The sequence below is a fragment of the Prunus avium genome, chromosome 4 (assembly GCF_965620075.1).
Source record: "Prunus avium chromosome 4, drPruAviu1.hap1.1, whole genome shotgun sequence".
Taxonomy (NCBI): domain Eukaryota; kingdom Viridiplantae; phylum Streptophyta; class Magnoliopsida; order Rosales; family Rosaceae; genus Prunus; species Prunus avium.
Window position 1 is genome coordinate 34,484,969 of NC_142287.1, and position 14,440 is coordinate 34,499,408.

The following is a 14,440-nucleotide window of genomic DNA, read 5'->3' on the forward strand; positions in this document are numbered from 1 at the left end:
GACCGGTCGCTTTTGGGCAGAGTCGAAACACATTGAATCTGTGCTAGGGCGACCGGTCGCAAATAGCTGGCGACCGGTCGCTCGTCATTTTCGATTCAGACATTGAACCTGCTTCAAAACGACCGGTCGCCCAAACCTTGCGACCGGTCGCTGCCTCCATCACTTGCAACCTTAATGTGAGTCAAATTTCCAACAGCAAGGACTTGGCTTGTAATAAAGGAAGACGTTGCAAAGCGAAAGTTAGTAGGTGCATGCGTGCGTGCATCCCCTATATTCAAACTGAAGACATTTCAGGTTGGTTTAGGTGTAAATATAGCTCTATTACTCTTAGGGCTCGTTCGGGAAACATTTCTGGCCATTCAGGTTGGTTTAGCTGTAAATATAATTTCATTACTCTATGTTGGAGATATTGAAGATTGATGATGGGATGAGGCCATTCAGATTATTATCAAACTACAAAAAAACTCTAAATTTTGAAAATCAAAGATCCCATCTGATATAGTGTCTGCCACAATTTCACAATCCTTGCCTGTTTAACTTTGTGGCCTTAGCATTATTAGTCTACAACAATTTCAATATATATGGATTTATGTAATCTAATCTAGCCACCCTATGTACTCGTTCATGACTTTTAGTATAAAATTTAACACTCATAATATTAATTCATACAACAATATTTACACGGAAATCTCTAACAAGAAAATAAAATGTCATATTCCCTTGGGTATTGTTTTTGCTTATTTCACAAATATATCAAAAGAAAATTAATCTATTTGAGAATCCCAAATCTCCATCCGACTATTTTTTGCTGCCGATCATCTCATTGGGCACATTTTAGACAAAGTCTCTCTCATCAATCTTGTATTTCTAATCTGATCTGTTGGCTGCAGATGTCTTAGGCCGAGCTAACACACTCACATATTTAATAGATGGGTGAAATTAAAAGTCCTTAATCAACCTTTAACTTGAAATTATTATTGAAGAAGCTCCTTACAAACATGAAAACAATTCCTAGCTGAACTTTAGCATTAAATATTTAAGTCAAGGAAAAAATTGTGGCCACCGCCACCACCACAACCACCAATAATCCCACTATGTCTTTAGCTTATATTTAAGTCCTAAGATCCATTAGTTGAAGTGCTGAGCAAGAGGACGGTTTAACAGCTCACCTCCTCCTGCAGCAACATCGATCATAAACGTCATCTTGATTTAGTTGAGTGTGGCTACAGCTTCCTTCATACTTATCATCTCTTTTGGTGATTCTGTACAACAAGCAAAAGTTAATCTCATAATGGATGATAAGCAATCCCTCTTCCTCACATGATCATCATCTTCATGCTCTGTCCCAATCTCAAGCAAATTGGCATCCACAACTTCATCTATCATTGCATCTGGCAATCCATTGCTTTAAATTCATTTCCCCACCAAACATCTCATCTTTTGGCTTCCTTCTTGTGAATGTTTCCATCACTACAATTCCGAAACTATACACATCTCCTCTTGTTGAAACTATTCCCTCCATTCCATACTCTGCAATATGAATTATATTTGAGTTGTACTTATATATATCTAAATTATATTCATGTCATATATATGATGCAAAGACCATTTTAAGTTATGTTGTTCATAATTGAAAAATATTAAATTAGCAACTACATACTTGGAGCCATATACCCAATTGTGGCTAGGGTCATGGTTTGCGTAATAGAATCTCCTCCACCCAAGAGTTTTGCAATTCCAAAATCAGCAACATGTGCAACCATATCATCATCTAGTAGTATATTGCTTGGCTTCGGCCGGTAATCAGAACTAACGGCATATTGCCTATTGATATGTCAGTTTCATTTACTAAATCCGTACTTACTTAAGTATTGGAGAGTCTTCGGCCGGTACCACACCGGTGCCCTAGGTCTTACCGATCATTTCTCGTTTTGCAGATCATACGCTCTACCGAGGCCCAGCGCATTCCGAAGGCCCAGACATCACTAAGTTGAGCCTAAAAAGTGCCGAACCACTTTTCCACATCAACAGACTTCACTGAATCTGTGCTGATATGGGAAAAAAAAAAGTGTGTTTCTTTCTTTTGGGTAAATTGCTGTAGTGTTTTGGCTATATACATGGTTGACCACATTTTCTTGGATAACTCTCTTATTACAAAGATATTTGAATCCAATATGCAATGTTGAATGAATACCAGCCCCATTGAATCCATGGCTATAAATCTGCAGCAAATTTACATTTACATCATGATCAAAGATGAACTTCATATCAGAAAGAAATAATGCCCTCATACTACATTGACCTTTGACTAAAAACCCTTATAGTGATATCCACCTCTGACCTCAGTCAAAGAGGTTCTCTCCTCTCAGTATGAACCTGCTGCTAATATGAAAGGTTTCCACTCAGCTCTTCAGCCCAAACCATCGGGTATAATAATACCAGTTCATTTTAAATTCATTTAAATAGCTTAGATGGAAAATAAATAGATAAATAAATATATAATGTGTCATGCTTGGTGGGACCCTTGGAATTAGACTTTTAGGGCTCGTTTGGTACACGGGATTTGCTTGTACTGGCTTGGACTAAATTTAGTACCATGTTTGTTTTATCTAATCCTAGTCTTAGATGAGATTGCTAATACCGGGCCCACCAAAAACACCTCCTTAGGAGGGGACTACTAATCCCATGTGGAAAGGGAGGATTAGCTAGTCCCAATGCTCACCAATGTATAAAATGCATATATTATATTGTAAAATTAATAACATATATTATTATTATTAAACTTACTTACACATATACTATAATGTACATATATACATGTATATACATATAAATATATCATATATATATATATATATAATATATATATATATAATATACATATACAACCATATACACATATACATATTAATATTATAATAATAGCATACATGTATATATGTAATATATATTATATATAATATAATATAATATTATAGCATACATGTATATATGTAATATATATTATATATAATATATTATAATACATATATATATATATATACGTATATATACATATATGTGTATATATATTATACCCATGTATGTATTATAGTGTACATATACACACATATATACACAAAATACATATATATATATATATATGTATTATACCCATGTATATATTATAATATACATATATACACCTATATACACATATATTATATATGTATAATGTATGTATACACATATATATGTATATACACATACATGTCACATATATTATAAAATACATATGTACACATACATAATACATGTATTTATACATATATACAGATACATAGATAGTTTTGAAAAAAAAATAAAAAAATATAGTCCTAGTCCAAGCATACACCAAACGCAGGATAAGTGTTATCCAACTTAGATCAAGTCAAGCCAAGCCAAGGCAGTCCCTAAGCATAGTCTATGCCAAGACAATCCTGTGTACCAAACGAGCCCTTAAGGGTTGAGTGCAATTAATCAAACTTTTAGTTATTGCTCTGCAGTCTGCAATTCTGCATCAAACAAATTCCAATGGATTTGGAAGGAGGGCAAGCAAACTTGATCCACTGATCACCACCACCGACACAGGCTACATACATACATGATTTTAGTCCACGTGGTCAAATTTACCTGCCCTCGCCACGTGATCTCTGGCTCAGTTCAGCTAGGTGTTTTCTTCTTTGTGTGAATAAAATACATTAAATTTGAATCAATTTGGAGGTTTAGTTTAACATATGCACATAAGGCATCACCTAATCCACAAAATTCCAAACCAAACCCTCCATCGAGTGACAGCGCATTTGGATTGGAACTATGAAAAAAAACCAACCAACATTTGGGAATATTCTAAACATAATTTAAGCTAACAAACCCTCTCCAACCAGTTTTTTCTTTCTTTATTCATAATTCTATAAAAATCTTTGGTGACTCCTTTTTTTTAATAAAAAATTAAAAAACTGTTTTTTTTCTTCCTCTTTTCGGGAACCAGATACATAGTTAAGGTAGGTGGATTGGTTTGTCTACGCAAATTCAGTTAAGTATTTTGCTTTGTTGGGCTTAGGCTATATCTATATCTATCACATGTGTAAGCTTTTACGCTAAGCGCTGGGCTCTAACGAGGACTCCTAAGAGCAAGTCCACCCCAAAAGGCTAAGGTAAGGCAAAGGTAAGGCAATGGCTGCAACTATTCACGTGAATATGGGTATGATGTCTGTATCTTGATGTGTTGAAAATAGTTTGAGTAATGTGGATATGGGTGTGACATGTATGTTAATGTGTTGATAATACTCATACACAACTTGCTCTTGGATTTCTTCTTCGTTTTTTTTCCTCAACTGTTATTGGTAGAGAGCCTCTTTCGAAAAACAGTTAGCATTTCATCCTCATCTATAATCATAAATCTCATGGATATACAGATTGTAGAGCAACCAAAAGTTAATATTTGTTTGGATGCTGAGAAGACATTAGAGAAAGTATAAGAAGTAAGTAATATTATAGAAAACAAATTAGAAAGAGATTATAGAGAAATTCCTAGAAGGATTGTATTTAGGTTCGAAAGGAACAGAAGAACCATACCAATACTTTAAAGGAAATGAAAATAATATACAAGAAAATGATGAAAATATACTGAAAGAAGAAAATGGATACCATATATCTAACAGAATTTGTAGAAGATTCCTTCACGAGTAGTGCGATTTTGTTGTATTCATGTTGTGATATAGTATTTTTGTTGTAGTGATTGATATGGTTTTGGATGATTGTGCTAATATATTATTGTTTGAGTTAATTTTGGAAACACCTTTGTGTAGAACATGGATATGGGATTGTATATGCTACGGGAGCGGCAGAACAGGTGTGCTAAGTTGGTAGATTTGGGCTCGATGATACTAGATACTATGTTCTAGATTTGGGTGATTTGGCATCTGCTATGATGCGCTTGGTATCTGTTGTGATGCATTCGGTATATCTTTTGATAAATTTGCTATCTGTTATGATACCGTTGGTATCTGTTATGATTCACTTGGGATCTGTTTTGATGCATGTTGTATCTGTTATGATGCATTTTGTGTATGGTATGATGCAATTAGTGTATGTTATGATGCTTTTTGTATCTGTTATGATGTATTACCTATCTATTATGAAGCATTGGCTATTTGTTATGATTGAATGGACGATAATATTTATGGATGCTCAGTTGGTTCAGTTACTATCTATTATGATGCATAACTGGTATGTCTCTATTTAGAAATATGCTGCAATAGATTTGACTGATATGCAGGATGATGGGAGAAAGGAAGACATGAAACATAATAAGGGTCCGGTGACAATGGTGAACGGTGAATCCCTAAGTTTGGTAAACCTTGGTCGTCTGTGAAGAAGGTGTTTCTGTCCTTTAACCTTGAAATGCGAAAGCTCTAGGTGACACTTATTTTAGATGTATCTAGGATTCGAAATTAGATTTGTGTAGGACTCCATCATTGTTCTAGTAGTTTAAAATCTGTTGAAAATAGTTTTCTAGCTAAGAGTTGATCTGGTAGTTCAAAATCCGTTGAAAATAGTTTTCTTGCTAAGAGTTGTTCTTACATTTGATATGCACTGCACGATTCACAAATGCCACATTGATAGCAACAAAAAAAGAACTTACCTTGATAGCAACAAAAAAAAAAAACAAAGATGGCAGAAAGGCGAAACCATTGTTACCTTTTCCTGAATCATCTGAAAGGCAAAAGGCTTAATATTGGAAATACAAATGTAACCGCTTTTCAAGCCAAGCCGAGGACTTGTGTTGTGAGACAGTTGTGTACATGTGATGTAGTCATATGACGTTGCGCACGCTTTCGTGATACAACTAACAACAGTAGCAGCATATCTTTAATGTCCTTCACTATATGATTATGTGAGCATATTTTGATCGTTCAAAATGGAGTTTTGAATTATGTTTTATGGGGGTTGTGAAAAGTAGGTGGTCAAATGCCGTTCCTAACCTTGCATGAGTGGGAAAGAAAGTTATTGTAGGAATTATTTTTTTTTCAACCACCTTGTAAACCCTAACACCTTTTGAATTATTATTGACCCTAAAAGGTAATCAATTTTAAAGTGTAAAAATTAGAATTAGGGGCTCATCCCTAATATAAATAGCATTCCTCCATGGGTCTAACAAGTAATGGGACAATCGCTTTTGAGCGATTGTGAATAGCATTCCTCTAAGTGGCGGTTTTCCTTGCTGACACCTGGAAGTGGATGGGATACTAGGCTCACCGTGCGCTCAAAAAAATATATACGTATTTCTTAGCACCAATACTTCGTATCCCAAGTCCAAAAAGTGGTTTACAATTGTTTTAAAATTACAATTTGGGGGGCATCCCTAAATGTGAATGATGCAAATGAAAACATAACCACACTTTGTAAACCCTAAGCTATTGTTTATTTGATCACATAAGGACAGGATCGAAATTTGAAGTATGTAATCGAAGGAAGTGTCATACCAATCCTGACACTATTTTTTTGGGAATTGTTTGAATTATGAACGATTTTTAAATAAGTTGTGAAGTAGAAAGAAATAATTAATTGCATGAGAAAAATACAATAACAAAACAATACATACCTACTTGTCACACTAATACATAGGAATATCACAAGATATTCATAGGAATTTTATGTGTATTTTTATGAATTTTAATTTATTTATTATGAATTTTATAAATTAAATTATCGATAAATAGTATAAAATATATTAGATTGACACGTGGCAGAGTCTTGGACATTGATTTTTATGACATGGCATGTGTGTCATAGACATTGATTTCTCCTCCCTTTTTCGTTTTCGCTGGCGCTATTTTTTGAGTGAAATTCTAATTTCGCGCTACCCCTCTCATTCTCTCATTCTAAAAAAAATTCACGCTTCTTTTCTCTTTTCTCCTCCTCTCTCCTTATCTCTTTTCCAGACCCAAACAGTTGCGGATCCAGGATTATGTGGCCAAGAGGGCCTAGTGTAAAAGTTCCAAAATTTTTCTAAACAGAGGAAGCATGAATGAAAGGGAATAACATAAAGGTGAGCACTGAAAATGGAAGGGAATAACATAAACAAATTGAACTATAAAAACCCAGCTGCTGTTTTGCCCAGAAATTTGAAGCTTTTTCGTCACCAAAAGTTTTTAGCGACAAATGTTCATCAGATTTTTCGTGGCTAAAAATTTTCTGCGACGGTGTTCTTCAGATTTTTCGTCACTAAAAGTCAAATTTCTAGATCAACTTCAGACTTATATACAAGGGTAAGTTCTAGGTTTCTATCTTTAGTTTAGTCGTTTCCTGATTTTATTTGCAGGCTGTTTCACAAATTAGACCAGAATAATAACACATACATATGGGAATGAAGATGTGAAATTGGGAATGGAGAGTTTGGAGCTGCTGTGCAGAATCGGGTGTAAGTGATGCTGTTTTTTTTTTTTTTATTTATTTATAAAACCTGGCCCAAAACGACGTCGTTTTGAGGCCAGGTCAATAAAAAAAAAATTTGACTTAGCCTTGGACCAAACGACGTCGTTTGGCAAGGCAGGTTTTGAAAAAAAATTAGCACGCAGCGTGCGCAATGCGCAGCAGCAGAGGAAGAGTTCGGCTGGGAATTTCGTCGAGCAGTTGGTGTACAGGGCTTCCAGCAGCAGTCCAAGGGGGCTTTCATGGAGTCCCTTCCCAATTTTTCAGCATTCCAAGGGGGCTCCCCCTCTTGTCCCAACGTCGATCCACCTCTGGACCCAAACCCTAAAATTCGCACACCCACTCTCTACTCTACCTCTCCCTCTCCCTCTCCTCATCTATCTGTCTCTGTCTCTGTCTCCGTATGTGGCTACATGGTCTCTAAGAAGAAGTATGATTGCTTTGTAAGTATCTATTTCAAGAATTCAATTTCTTATTTCGTATTTGGGTTTCAAGTTTTATTTTTATTTTTGCAGAATCTAGGTTGGTTTGTCTCCTCTCTCCCTCTTCGTTCCAGTAACCCTCTCGCCCTTGGTTTGTATCAATTCCTAAACGCCAATTTGTTTTTTCTTTAAATATGTTTCCTGATTAATTTTTCAGTATTGGTTCTGAAAAAAAATGGGTATTTTGTTGTTGATTCATTCTATCGAGTTCACGGTTTTGATAAATTTTCAACCATGCTAAGCAGGGTAATTGTACAGACTGATGGTAGAAAAAGTAGCAGATCTTGATAGTCTTGAAAGTTTGTGAATCTCCTTTGTTTAATTGTGTTGTGAATTTTTTTTTTAGGGGATAGGATGTGCTGTGATTCTTTGGTGGTATTATTATATGAGGAGAGGGACTTGCAGATTTGGCACTTCTTGTAAGTTTCGCCATCCTAAACATGTAATTAATTTTCTTCTCTTCTTCTTTCTGTTTATAGATGAAGACTCTGGTTGGTACGATGGTCAGGTACATAGGTTTTTAGTTTATCTTTTGGTTATTACCAAGTTGAATGATTATGTTACATCTAAAGTTGATTCAATGCTCACAACTCTTTTAGCATATTTCATTGCCTTAAAAGTTGGAAGTTTTTCCTTTTCAATGCAATTTCCTTCCCTTTTGTAGAATCATAAAGCTTGCTTTCGAACTAGTTCTTTTTTCTTGTAAAGAAGTATATGACAAGGTAGTAAAAGTTGGATATTCCATTGAAGTTGCCTGGAGGATATATATATCATCATATGTTCTCATTGACAAATGTGGTATGCATGGTGCCAATTGCCTGGAATGTCCACTATTTCTTTATGACCAGTTCGTCAAATGCAGGAAATCATCACGAATCTGAATTTGAACCAACATTTAATTATCTTGTTTTTATATTTTAGTATTCTACTTGCTGGCTATTCTGATGTAGATATTGAAATTTATTGTATTTGTCACCAAAATATGTTTTGTAAATGCTTCGAAACGTAAGGTTTAGTGCTGCTTAGAGTTGCTATGGGTTCATTTTTATATTCTTGTTTCAGGTGTTTGATTGAATTCTTATATTCATCTTGTTGAAGCCTGCCATCCAACGAGTGGGTTTCATTTGAAATTCTTAGTTTGGGTGTTTAATTCTTGTTTTTATTCAAATTTAAGTTTTGGGTTCAACAAGAATTCCAATTATTATAATATTTTGGTTATGCGCTTCACTTTTGCATAGCCTGCATTCTTTTGTACACATTTTCTTATTAAATTTCTCAAATTTTAGTAAGTATTGAAGCCCTAATGACATCTTCGTGATGCTTTAAGAAGCATATTTTGACAAGAAAAATGACATTTTTGGAGCTTAGGCTTTGTTGGGTAGGTGGATTGGTTTGTCTACGCAAATTCAGTTGAGTATTTCCTTTGTTGGGCTTAGGCTATATATATCTATCACGTGTGCAAGCTTTTAGGCTAATAGCTCCCAAGAGGGGTAGACCGTAGGGTGGGAGGCCTGGCTGCTGTAATCAGCCATTGTTTGCCTCTTGGCATGGGAAAAGCAGCGCGACTCAACAGAACAAACCCTCCTATCATACTGATACCATAACAACTACCAAGACTAGTATATTATATAATAAGTCTACACACTCCATAAAATCAGTCCGAAATATAACGGCATGCCTAACATGTAAATTTGGTTTGTCCTTAATTTAATTTTTTTTTAATTTGCTTGTTTTTATTTTTATTTTATTTTGTTTAAGTCTTGCTTTTATTTTTTTATTTATTTTGAGTCTTGTTTTATTTTGATTTTATTTCACTTTCCGAACACATTTGATGAGATTGTGATAAATGTTTGCATGACTTAAATGAAAATTGAATTTTATTTATTATTATTATTATTTTTTATCAATAATAATAATAATAATAAATAAAATTCAATTTTCATTTCAGTCATGCAAACATTTATCACAATCTCATCAAATGTGTTCGGAAAGTGAAATAAAATCAAAATAAAACAAGACTCAAAATAAATAAAAAAATAAAAGCAAGACTTAAACAAAATAAAATAAAAATAAAAACAAGCAAATTAAAAAAAAAATTAAATTAAGGACAAACCAAATTTACATGTTAAACTTCAATACCCCCAAACCTAGAAATGAACATTGTCCTCAATGTTTAAAATTTAGGCACAAGCAATGTCAAAAATAACAAATGAAGGTATTAAAGCAATAAAAAATCACAAAACACACAAGAGTTAAAATACAAAAACAAAATAATTACAAAATAAAAATTACAAAACAAACAAACAAAAGAAACGAAACAGTAAAACACTCGAAACAGAAAGCCCTAAACAAACAGTCTTACGCAAACCAAAACCCAAATGATTGAAAGCTCAACCCAAAAGAAAGTTAGCCTACTTTGAAACCTAAACAACGGTGAAAACCCAACCCACAATGAAATCCGAAGCCCACACATTTTTTATTATTTTTTTTTTTTTGTTAAACGTGAATTGGGAGCGCAAAGGCGGGATTTCTGAAAAGAGAAAATGTGGTCCCTAATGCCTCGGTTCCTGGGAAGTCATGGGCAAAATAGGTGAGGGATGTGTCGGCGCGCAGAGGTCGCTTTCACATCCCCCAAGCTAGAATTATTGGCCTCTTGGGTGAAGCGAGATGACTTTTTCACTTTGAAGGTGGTGAAAGGTGAAAATGCAATTAAGGGGGGTTGGGAAACGGGTGCGGCGACAAATAGAGATAAGCCGTAAGGGCCGCACATAACCCAGAACCGCAGCGGCTAGGGTTTAGCAGACTAAGTCTATAAAAAGGTAAAAAGAACGGGTGAAAAACACAAACTCAGAAACACACAAAACAGAAAAGAAAGAAGAACAAAGAGTGAGAAATCAAATGGCCTCTTCCTACCCTTTTTCGTTGGATCTCAACCTAGCTCCACCGACTCAGACACGAGGCCAAGCAGCGGCACCAGTATGGATGCCTTACTTTGCTTCCGCACGGGGGCCTGTGACAGTAACTGACTCAATACTCCTGGACAACGATGTTGCCATTGGAGTGGCTAGAAATTTAGTGACTCCTAAAGATATACGTGTGCTGGGGACAAGGGATGACAACCGGGTCGTGAGCAATGCCCTGGCACTGAGCGTGCAGAGTACGGCAACAGTCGCAAGTTTGGGTCATCGCCTACTTGCGAAGTCCCATGAGGTAGAGGTGCTAAAGGGTCAGTTGGCGGCGGAGCGAAGTATGGTTGAAGAGTGTCAGAGTGCTATAAAAAGCTTGAAAAGGGAGAGGGCAAGGATAGTGGAGGTGAATCGACACCAGCTAGAAGTATTACGGGACGAGAATAAAAACCTATCAAAGATGGTAGAGTTGTATTCTCGCGACATGCGAAAGCAGCTGGAGGACCTAGACCGACCGGGTAAACGCAAGCAAGCAGATCGCGAGAGAAGTTACGCTCAAGCTAAGAGTGCGATCTTTGGGAGCTCAAGTGATGAGCCCCATGAGGCTGTGCGTGAAGCCCCGGAAGAGGATAGCCAGAGGGCCAAACTCAAAGCTCCAATGGTCGAGACACCGAGCACTGTGAAGAAATGATTTCTACTGCTAATTGTTGTTTTTATTTTATTTTGGTTGTTTTTATTTTTGGTTATTTTGTGTCGGAAATAAAATAGTAAAGTTGCAGAAGGAAAAAGAAAACGGAAAAGAAAGCACAGTTCCCTAACTAAAATAAAATAAAGATGATAGCCGAAAGGGAAAAGCAAAAACACAAAGCTCTAGAAAATGAAAGTAACGAGCAAAAACATTAAACACCAGAAAACACGGAGGAAAAAAAAAAAGTAAAGTAAAGTAAAGGTGCTCCCCCTTGAAGCGATTAGGTCGAGCATGCCCGGGAAATCCGAAAGGGTGTCGACTCCTTCATCAGCATATGTCTATTTAAAGCACACCTCTGCAAGCGGATGATACCCAGCATTTCTTCCTGCAACTCAAGGAAAAACATCAAAAAATTCAGAAGCAAAACAAATGGCATCCTCATGTACTCACCTTGATGATCTAAACCTTGAGCTCTCACTTGCACCACCGAATGCCCAGACAAGGGCTTCTCCAACTCCTGTCTTCCCAAACTCCACATATCATCACGGCACGGCCTCAAACTTTGCTGAGGCAATACCGAACTTTGCTGAGGCAAGGCCGAACAGAGCAGTGCTGCTGGGAGGCATGATTGGCAGTATACTCACACCGGCAGATCATCTGCATGTGGCACAACGGTCGGACAAGGTGGCAGTGGAGGAGTCCCACACTTTATCTGTGCTCCATGCGGTCTCGGCTACCAATTTGGGCATGCGATTACTGGCGAGGACACGTGAGTGTGCCGCGCTGAGCGAGGAAGTGGCTTCCTTGAAGGCTATGGTGGCAGACTTGCCGAAGCGGCTTTACTGTGCCAATCAGCATGTGGAAACACTGCAGAGAAAGAATGAGGACCATGTAGAGCTGCTACAGATTCTACAAGTGCGAGAAAATAGAGGCAAGCCATGATGATGATGAAGATGAAGATGAAGAAGAAGATGATGATGATGTTGTTTTTTATTTTTTTTGTTTTTTTTTTGTTTTTTTTTTTTTGTTTTTGTTTTTGTTTATAATTAAACTTGAAATAAAAATGTGTTTTAACACACAGAAATAAACTAACCAACCAAACCACGTAAATAAATACATAAACTAACTTAACAAAACAAAAACAAAGACTCAACAGAAAAGAAACACAAAGAAAATTAAAAAAAAAACTTAATTTAAAAACACACGAATATACAAGCAACTCACGGATGACCAGTTAAGGGCCTCAGAAAACACAGCCAGGGGATCCGGGAAGGTTGGAGGGGTCACAATGGTCCCGCTTAAAACCCAAACTTCTTAGACACCGAAGGTGTCGCCTAAAGAACTCCTAGACACTATATTGACGGAAGTGCTCACTGGGGTTACCACGAGTCAGCTCATATAAAAAATCTTTTTTTATTTTCTTATAAAAGAAATAGAAAATTAAAATTATTGAAATAATAACAAAACAACTAAAGAGAAAGGATTGGAATACTCCCCCTTGAAGCGATTAGGTCGAGCGTGATGCATTTGGAGGTCGCGACTTCTCCCACTACTCCACACTTCCTATCTTTATGATTGAAGTTGCCTTCTCTTTCCCTTTATTATTGAGCTATAATAAATTGCTAAAACAAACACAGAAAACTTGAAATAGAATTAAAAGGATGAGGAAATAAAAACTAAAATGAAAAGGAAAATCAACACACATCCAATTTCATGCTTCAAAGTAACAAACACCAATGGGTTGTGTAAGCTGGGACTTAAACCCAGTTCTCTTGCTTGTTGGGCAATTGTCCTTTTCTGTTGGACTACAAACACAACTTGTCCATTAACGTCATTAACTTTAAAACAAGAAATTGTCCAGTTAAGAAAAACAAATAAAGTAGGAAAGCCAAATAGAATCAAACAATGTTACCAATCCCCGGCAACGGCGCCAAAAACTTCTTGCTTCGGATTCAGCTGCACCAAAATAGATTCAGCTGCATCCTCAACTTGTGATACTCGCAAGTGCACGAGCCGTTTGGTAGTTGATCGGTTCATAATTGTATATCATTTTGTACCCTTCTAGCTTATGATTTGGTTATGTTTTTGAGTTAAACTTGTACTTTTAATCCTTTTTGTGTTTATCTTTCAGCTTTAGGGAACAATGATGGCTTTGGATAGGAAATGATGCAATCCATGCATGTTAAAGCCTGATTTGGATAAAGTGAAGAAGAGCTTAAAGACAAACTCATTTTGGCTACAGCCCCCTGCCAGTCCAGTTTCGTAGGTCATATGTCAAGCCTTGTTTCAGCAACCTACATAGCTCGAATGAGGCCACATTCTTCATGAAAGTTGTTCCAATTGGTGTGTACTATAACATATCCAAATTTCAGCCTCATTGGATAAACCATTTCAGATACAAGTGCATCAACCATTTCAGATTTTATAAAACAAGTGTTGTATGCATTAGCCATATTGAATTCAGATTTTCACTTCCCCTAGGCCTATAAATAGGGAAGTTCTCTAAGCTTGTAAACACACCCCAAGGGGGGGAGCTCTCAAACACTTCTCTAGAGCTCCCATCCCTTCTCTCCCTCAAGTTCTCTTAATTTTGCTTTCTAGTTCTCAATTCTAGCTTTCCTTTTGCTTCTTAGTTGTAATTTATTTTTCTTTGTAATGTAAATTCTTTTCTTAAGTTTTCAAGTTGAATTAGTTTCCAAGTTTCAATTATGGTTTTTGTTCTTATTCATTATGCTTATAAGTTAATATGCTAGTTTGAATGATTGATCACCATTTAGGCTTGCATGTTAGCTATCTTGGTTTGAATTAAGAGTAGACACCATGCTTTAATTCGAATTGAACTATGAATAGGAAGAGTATGTATGGACATTCGACAACAGGGATTAGATACATGCTTGGTTGTTTAAATT

At 36.2% G+C, this 14,440-nt stretch overlaps 1 long non-coding RNA gene across 1 annotated transcript; it reads left to right on the plus strand.

Annotated features, from left to right (window-relative positions):
- Positions 1-7,572: 7,572 nt before the first annotated feature.
- Positions 7,573-8,440, plus strand: LOC110754730 (uncharacterized). The gene is made up of 3 exons (XR_015835118.1): positions 7,573-7,898; positions 7,971-8,028; positions 8,284-8,440. It is a non-coding gene; the product is annotated as an uncharacterized LOC110754730 (long non-coding RNA).
- Positions 8,441-14,440: the final 6,000 nt, after the last annotated feature.